The sequence below is a fragment of the Schistocerca serialis genome, unplaced genomic scaffold, assembly GCF_023864345.2.
Source record: "Schistocerca serialis cubense isolate TAMUIC-IGC-003099 unplaced genomic scaffold, iqSchSeri2.2 HiC_scaffold_1158, whole genome shotgun sequence".
In the NCBI taxonomy this organism is placed as follows: Eukaryota; Metazoa; Arthropoda; class Insecta; order Orthoptera; family Acrididae; genus Schistocerca; species Schistocerca serialis.
The window spans coordinates 50,001-57,500 of NW_026047357.1; positions in this window are offsets into that span (position 1 = coordinate 50,001).

Consider the following 7,500-nt stretch of genomic DNA (forward strand, 5'->3'; position numbering starts at 1 on the left):
ATGTTGTGCCTTAACCTAACCTACGTTGTGCCTTAACCTAACCTACGTTGTGCCTTAACCTAACCTACGTTGTGCCTTAACCTAACCTACGTTGTGCCTTAACCTAACCTACGTTGTGCCTTAACCTAACCTACGTTGTGCCTTAACCTAACCTACGTTGTGCCTTAACCTAACCTACGTTGTGCCTTAACCTAACCTACGTTGTGCCTTAACCTAACCTACGTTGTGCCTTAACCTAACCTATGTTGTGCCTTAACCTAACCTATGTTGTGCCTTAACCTAACCTATGTTGTGCCTTAACCTAACCTATGTTGTGCCTTAACCTAACCTATGTTGTGCCTTAACCTAACCTATGTTGTGCCTTAACCTAACCTATGTTGTGCCTTAACCTAACCTATGTTGTGCCTTAACCTAACCTATGTTGTGCCTTAACCTAACCTATGTTGTGCCTTAACCTAACCTATGTTGTGCCTTAACCTAACCTACGTTGTGCCTTAACCTAACCTACGTTGTGCCTTAACCTAACCCATATTGTACCTTAACCTAACCCATATTGTACCTTAACCTAACCCATATTGTACCTTAACCTAACCCATATTGTACCTTAACCTAACCCATATTGTACCTTAACGTAACCTAATTTGTGCCTTAACGTAACCTAATTTGTGCCTTAACGTAACCTAATTTGTGCCTTAACGTAACCTAATTTGTGCCTTAACGTAACCTAATTTGTGCCTTAACGTAACCTAATTTGTGCCTTAACGTAACCTAATTTGTGCCTTAACGTAACCTAATTTGTGCCTTAACGTAACCTAATTTGTGCCTTAACGTAACCTAATTTGTGCCTTAACGTAACCTAATTTGTGCCTTAACGTAACCTAATTTGTGCCTTAACGTAACCTAATTTGTGCCTTAACGTAACCTAATTTGTGCCTTAACGTAACCTAATTTGTGCCTTAACGTAACCTAATTTGTGCCTTAACGTAACCTAATTTGTGCCTTAACGTAACCCATGTTGTGCCTTAACGTAACCCATGTTGTGCCTTAACGTAACCCAATTTGTGCCTTAACGTAACCCATGTTGTGCCTTAACCTAACCTATATTGTGCCTCAACCTAACCTATATTGCGCCTTAACCTGACGCACGTTGTCGCTGAACCTGCTCTGTAATTGTTATGCAACTCGTTAAATTAGTGTAGTGTTGCCTAACCGCAACCCTCGCAATATAGTTCGCTATTCGCACTGCCCGGTCCCCTGTGTATCGCGTCATGTTAAACACCTTGCAGGTGTTGCTGACTTTCCACATGCTCCTGCTATACACTGTAATGTGGATAGCAGCAGGACGTACATGCCCCCCCCCCTTCCCCCCTGCCTTCGCAAGCTGGTCGTTGAGAAGTTTGCATGTTCAATGCCCTTCGCATGCCGACGTACTCAGCCTACATTGTGGTACGGCCTGTCACCTGTCCGCCGATGTACGCAAAACCCACAAACTGTACTGCACATTGGTCCGTATGTACTGAATGATACATCGTGGCACATGTGTGACCGTACGACGACTGCGCCTAGCAACGGCAGACCATACAGTCCAAATATTGTGCACGCAGCTACGTGTCGTCTCCCTATAAGAGCTGGATTGCAGTGTGGTACGCCATTCAGACGTGTGGGAGGAACGGACGCCCTGGATGGCGATCAGCATGAGCAGTCTGTTGATGTAGTGGAGCGTGTATTCGGACGTAGTCGTCTCTTCTCACACACCGTGATAGCATGTTGCACCGCGTTCCACATCTGCGACATCCTGCAGAGGCCGGCTGACAGTCGTTCGCGCAATGGACACCGCATACGTACGGGGGCTACCTTCCACGTGTTCTCGAGGCGTGCACATGTTGTTGCGTCTATGTGGGCAGACGTAGTGTGTTGTGACACCTGACACAGGCATGCAATACTCGTTGCAAATGGCGATGGACGTCTACGTTTGCTGGTGACGTTACGCAAATGAACAACAGGTAACCCGTTGTGGTGCGGTTGTTCTCGCTAGAGGTGAATCAGTGTTGGCGACGATCGGTCGAGCTATTAACCGGTTGTTTCAGGGATACCCACCATGCCCACGAACGTGAAAGGGGACCCACCATGCCCACGAACGCGAAAGGGGATCTGGGTGTGAGGCGATACGCGGCGGTGGCTGGGTGGGACCGTCCCCGGCCGGTGAGGGGGGGCCGCCCGGCGTGCTGGCAGCGCGGTGCGTGGGCGCACGCGCTACAGCCGGCTGGTGGGGGCGGCCAGTGGCAGGCGCGCCGGCCGACGGACGCGGCAGGCGGCGCAGCTGCGCGCCGGCGCCCCCTGCTCGCGGCGCCTTGCGGCCAAAGTAGGTCCTCGCGGGCCCGGTGCGAAGCGCGGTGGCCATCTGCAGTGTGCTGGTCCGATTGAGGACTGTGTGCGCTGAGGATGCGCCGCCGCCCGGCGCTCGGCGCCGCGACGCCGTCTGCTGCTCGGTCGCCCCAGCGGTTCTCGCAGGTGGTTTGTATCGCAGCTGTGCGGACGTGTTGGCGCGTGCGCTGTGCTGGGAGAGTTCGCTTCGGCACCCAAGTGGGGCTTTTGTCCTTCTGTGGCGCTGGCGTTGGAGCTGCCGGTCACCGTAGGTGGCGCGTGTTGTCTCCCGCCGGCAATGCCACGACAGCACGCTCCCGGGCCTCTGTCGGCAGCGGCAAGCTCAGTTGGGAGCACGGGTGGTCGCACCTAAAGCGTCTACTCGCCTAACTCCGGGCGATTGCGCCTCTCTCGAACCCGACCAAGTACTTAGGACGGCGCTGCGCGCCGCCGGGACCTGAGAGGGTTTCGAGGTGTGTTGTGCAGGGGAGCTCAGCCTCCTCCTGTTTGCAGAATAATTGAGCGGACGCTTGCGTGTTCGCGCGGGCCCCCGGGACACACTCCCGGGCGGCCGGCTGCTCAGCTCTAGTTGACGCAGCTCCCTGGTTGATCCTGCCAGTAGTCATATGCTTGTCTCAAAGATTAAGCCATGCATGTCTCAGTACAAGCCGCATTAAGGTGAAACCGCGAATGGCTCATTAAATCAGTTATGGTTCCTTAGATCGTACCCACGTTACTTGGATAACTGTGGTAATTCTAGAGCTAATACATGCAAACAGAGACCCTTGTAATTCTGATCCTCCACATGTCACTTCCACACTCAACCCTGAAGCGGAAAACTTTATTGCCCGATCAGCAACAACAAGGCAACCCCCCACAACAACACTAAGCACCCGCGCGCCACCTAAGGACTCAAGACTTCAAGACACAAACACCGCCACCCCTACACAAGACATCACCCCTACAGAAATTCTACAGGACAGCTCTGTTACAAGTACCACACAAATGGAGACAACAACACCAAGACTCACAGGAATAGACCCTAGGAGAATCTACCCAAACTTAGAATTCTCTATGCAGCTTTCCCGCCTGGAGCAGCCGGCCATCCTCACTACAGCACTTCGGCACGTCGTGCGCGTAGGGCATAAATATGGAAGAAGGGTCACTTTCTCCACAATGGAGGCTGTAGACAGAATACAGTTAAGGTCAATGAACCTCCCCACTGATTTCGGAGCCCTGCGTGACTTACTTATAAAAGTGTTTGCAAGGAGAGGGGAAAAATTCGTGCTAGACGAAATATATGCACAGTCTGTCCTGGCTAATGGGCGGATTGCATCAAACTGGAATAAACCTTGGCCCGAATGTAATTTTCATACATACTTCCCATAATGCCACCAAAAGTCGTAATTGGACAAATTAACACCCATAATAGTCGCCTTGTCATGCAGGAGCTGCGGAGAATAGTGGAGGAGCTGAGACTGGATGTAATCTGTCTACAGGAGCCATACTCTCGAGCTGGGCAAATCCCCTTCATGTCAGCCTCCTGGCAAGTCATTGCCAACGGGGAAGAACCCCAAGCAATAGTAATCATCACAAACAAAGGACTAAGAGCAACAACAATAACACAGTTGTCAAACAGCCACTGTAACGTGGTGGAATTACAAACGCCTCTCGGCCTGGTCTTCATAGTAAACATGTACTTCCAGTACGGTGGGAATTTTGAGGATCACCTAGATCATCTTGCGGAAACTACCACGTTACTACAAGGCAAAAGAGTCATTATCACGGCAGATATAAATGCGAAATCCCCCCTATGGTACAGCGGCACCAGAGACGCAAACGGCGGAAAGGCTGAGGAGTTTATCATGGCCCAGCAGCTTGTCGTGGCCAACAAACCAGGAAATCCCCCCACCTATACAGGTGGAGGCGGTTTAGGGACCAACATCGACGTCACCCTGGCCACATCCAACATCAGTAGTAATATACATAATTGGAGAGTTAAGGACCAAGTCACCACAAGTGACCACAATTTAATTGTTTTTCAACTCAGTCAAGAAGAGTGCCGCTGGGACCTGGGGTGGGAAGTACAATACAACTACAATAAAACCAACTGGGAACGTCTGGCTCGAGAGTGTAGTATTCCTCCATTGCCCGAGAGTGACCTGGACGTGGATAGGTACGCCGAGGAACTGGTGGGATCAGTGGTTAGGGCGGTAAAAGCTGCTGTTCCAACTAGGAGGAGGGCCGTAGCGGCCTCTCCATCGCCATGGACTGCTGACCTCGAACGTCTGCGCCAGTCTGTCCGACGGGCGAGGAGGTATTACCAGCGATGTGCCATCTGGCCCGAAAAACAATATTGGTTGCAGCAATACAGAGAAACAAAGGAAGCATTCCAGAAGGAATTAAAACAGGTTAGAATGAGTAGCTGGGAGGATTATGTACTTAGACAACTCGAAACTGACCCGTGGGGAATTCCCTACAAGTTGGTCAGAGAGAAGATAAGGTCCCCGGCTGTCCTCTCCACTCTCAGAGAGGCTGGAAGAACTACGGAGTCCTGGCGGGAGACCGCTGAGGTCCTCCTGAGGACTCTGCTTCCAGATGATGAGGAAGACGGAGAAACAGAGACCCAGCAGCAAATCCGTAGGGCAGACCAGCAGGAGTACACCAACAACACCCGGGTGTACCCTTTTTCTGAAGAAGAAATTGCTGTAAAAATAAAATCGTTAAAAAAGGGGAAAGCACCAGGACCAGATGGTATAGTAGCGGAGGTGGTACAGTTCCTCGCCCCGCAGCTAATAGCACCTCTTACAGGGTTATATAATGAATGTCTCAGGGTAGGTAAATTCCCTAAGATCTGGAAAAGGGCGAATATGGTTATCATTAAGAAGGGCAAGGACAAAGATCCTATGGAGCCAAAGTCCTATAGACCTATATGTCTCCTAGACATCATGGGGAAACTGTTAGAGAAGCTGTTGGCTGACAGACTGGCTGCACACAGAACTTTGTGTGGGATGAGCGATAGGCAATTCGGCTTTCGGCCGGGGCGATCGGCGTCTGACGCAATCGCCCTGGCGGCTGAGGTCTGTGGCTCTGCCCCGCACAAATACGTGGTTGGCATCATGGTGGACATCAGTGGCGCCTTTGACAACCTGTGGTGGCCCTCGCTCTTCTCCCGCCTGCGTGAGAAGGAGTGCCCAGGGCCCCTCTATGGCTGTCTCAGGAGCTATTGCATGGACAGGGAGGTCTGGTTATCATCGCCTAGCGACAAAATAAGCAAGACCATTACGAAGGGGTGTCCCCAGGGCTCCGTACTGGGGCCACTCTTTTGGGACGTAAATGTAGAGCCATTGTTAGAAAACCTACAACTCTGCGAGGACGTGCTAGACGTGATAGCCTACGCGGACGACCTCCTCCTGTTGGTCGGCGGCCGTAGCCGAGAAGATCTTGAACCAAAAGTAGAAAGGGCAATAAACATACTTGCTGAATGGTGTCAACAAGCCAAAATGAAGGTTGCACCAAATAAGTCAACATACCTTCTCTTAAAAGGCAGCCTAGTTAGGAATCCCACAGTAAGGATTGATGGAATTCCAGTTCTTCGGCGTCGCGAAGCGCGATACCTTGGAGTAATAATTGATGAAAAATGGAATTACACATCTCATATCGAAACCATTACACTACGCGCAATAGAAACCTTAAACAACCTCATCAACATTGGTCATAAAAGATTTCACCTGCCACCTGCTCTCATTAAATTATATCACAACAGCATCCTTTCATCAATAGTAGGTTATGCGTGTGGGGTCTGGGCCCACAGGCTCACGAGGGTGATGCCGGCCATGGCCGTGAGACGAGTGCAAAGAAACATGATAATGCGGTCTGTAGGTGCCTACAGAACGACACCTGGGGGGGCTCTATTGGTGTTAATGGGATTATGCCCGTTAGATATAAAAATAAGGGAACAGGCCGCATGGTACTGGGTGACCAAGGGTAAAACAGATAAGACAAGGGAAATATTAGGGGTCCAGGTAGGAAACAAACCTGCCATAAAGATAAGAGGGGAAGAGTTATGGCAAATATCTTGGGAGAACGAAGAAACTGGCAGGAGGGTCTTTCAGTTGCTGCCAAACATCAGGGAACGACTCGGGATGACCTACTTCGAGCCAAGCAGGGGACTATTGCACTTTCTCACGGGACATGGACCGTATCCGACATACTTATGTCGGTTTGGAAAAAGAGCTACACCAGCGTGTGACTGTGGCGCTCAGGATGGAACACCGGAACACATCATATACAACTGCCCGTTATATGATGATGTGGCGCATGACCTGCGATCGCAGTTACCAGATCACGACACTTATGCCCTGATACGACGTGCCGATACCTTTAGTATCCTTAATAAATTGGCAAACGAGGTATCACATAAGGTTTTGCGAGAATTCCTAAGAAATCAAGAAAGATGATATCAACCCGGATTAGACCAAGATGTACTCGCCATACCGCCGGGTGCGGAGCAGGCCAGTCTTCATTGACTGGAATCCGCCGCACTACTGGACCAGGACAGCGAGTGCATCACTCACCAGGCTACGACAATTGCACTCAACTTAGACCTAGAACCAATATCATTATTAGTAGTAGTAAATTTAGAACACTAACAATACTAACAAATAGGGACTGCAGCGAAAAAACAGACTTGGCCAGCCCAGTGCCAGGGGCAAGCTCACATGGGTTTAGCTCAGTGAGCAGGCCTCACAATAGTAGGTTTGTAATACCAACTGGCACACCTGTAATCGCTGCAGAATATAACAGAATAGTAGGATACTCTAGTAGATTAACCTTGTCCATAAGTTAGCCAGTTGAAATACTAAAAAAGTAGAACTTGCTGTATTTAGAAGTAGTATAATACATAGACCCACTAATTATTAAGGTGGTGGGTTATCTTTTGTATTCTTATAAAGTTGTAATGTATTGTGTTAATAAAGATTTTTTTTTTTTTTTTTTAAAAAAAAAAAAAAAAAAAAAAAAAAAAAAAAAAAAAAAAAAAAAAAAACAGAGTCCCGACCAGAGATGGAAGGGACGCTTTTATTAGATCAAAACCAATCGGTCGGCTCGTCCGGTCCGTTTGCCTTGGTGACTCTG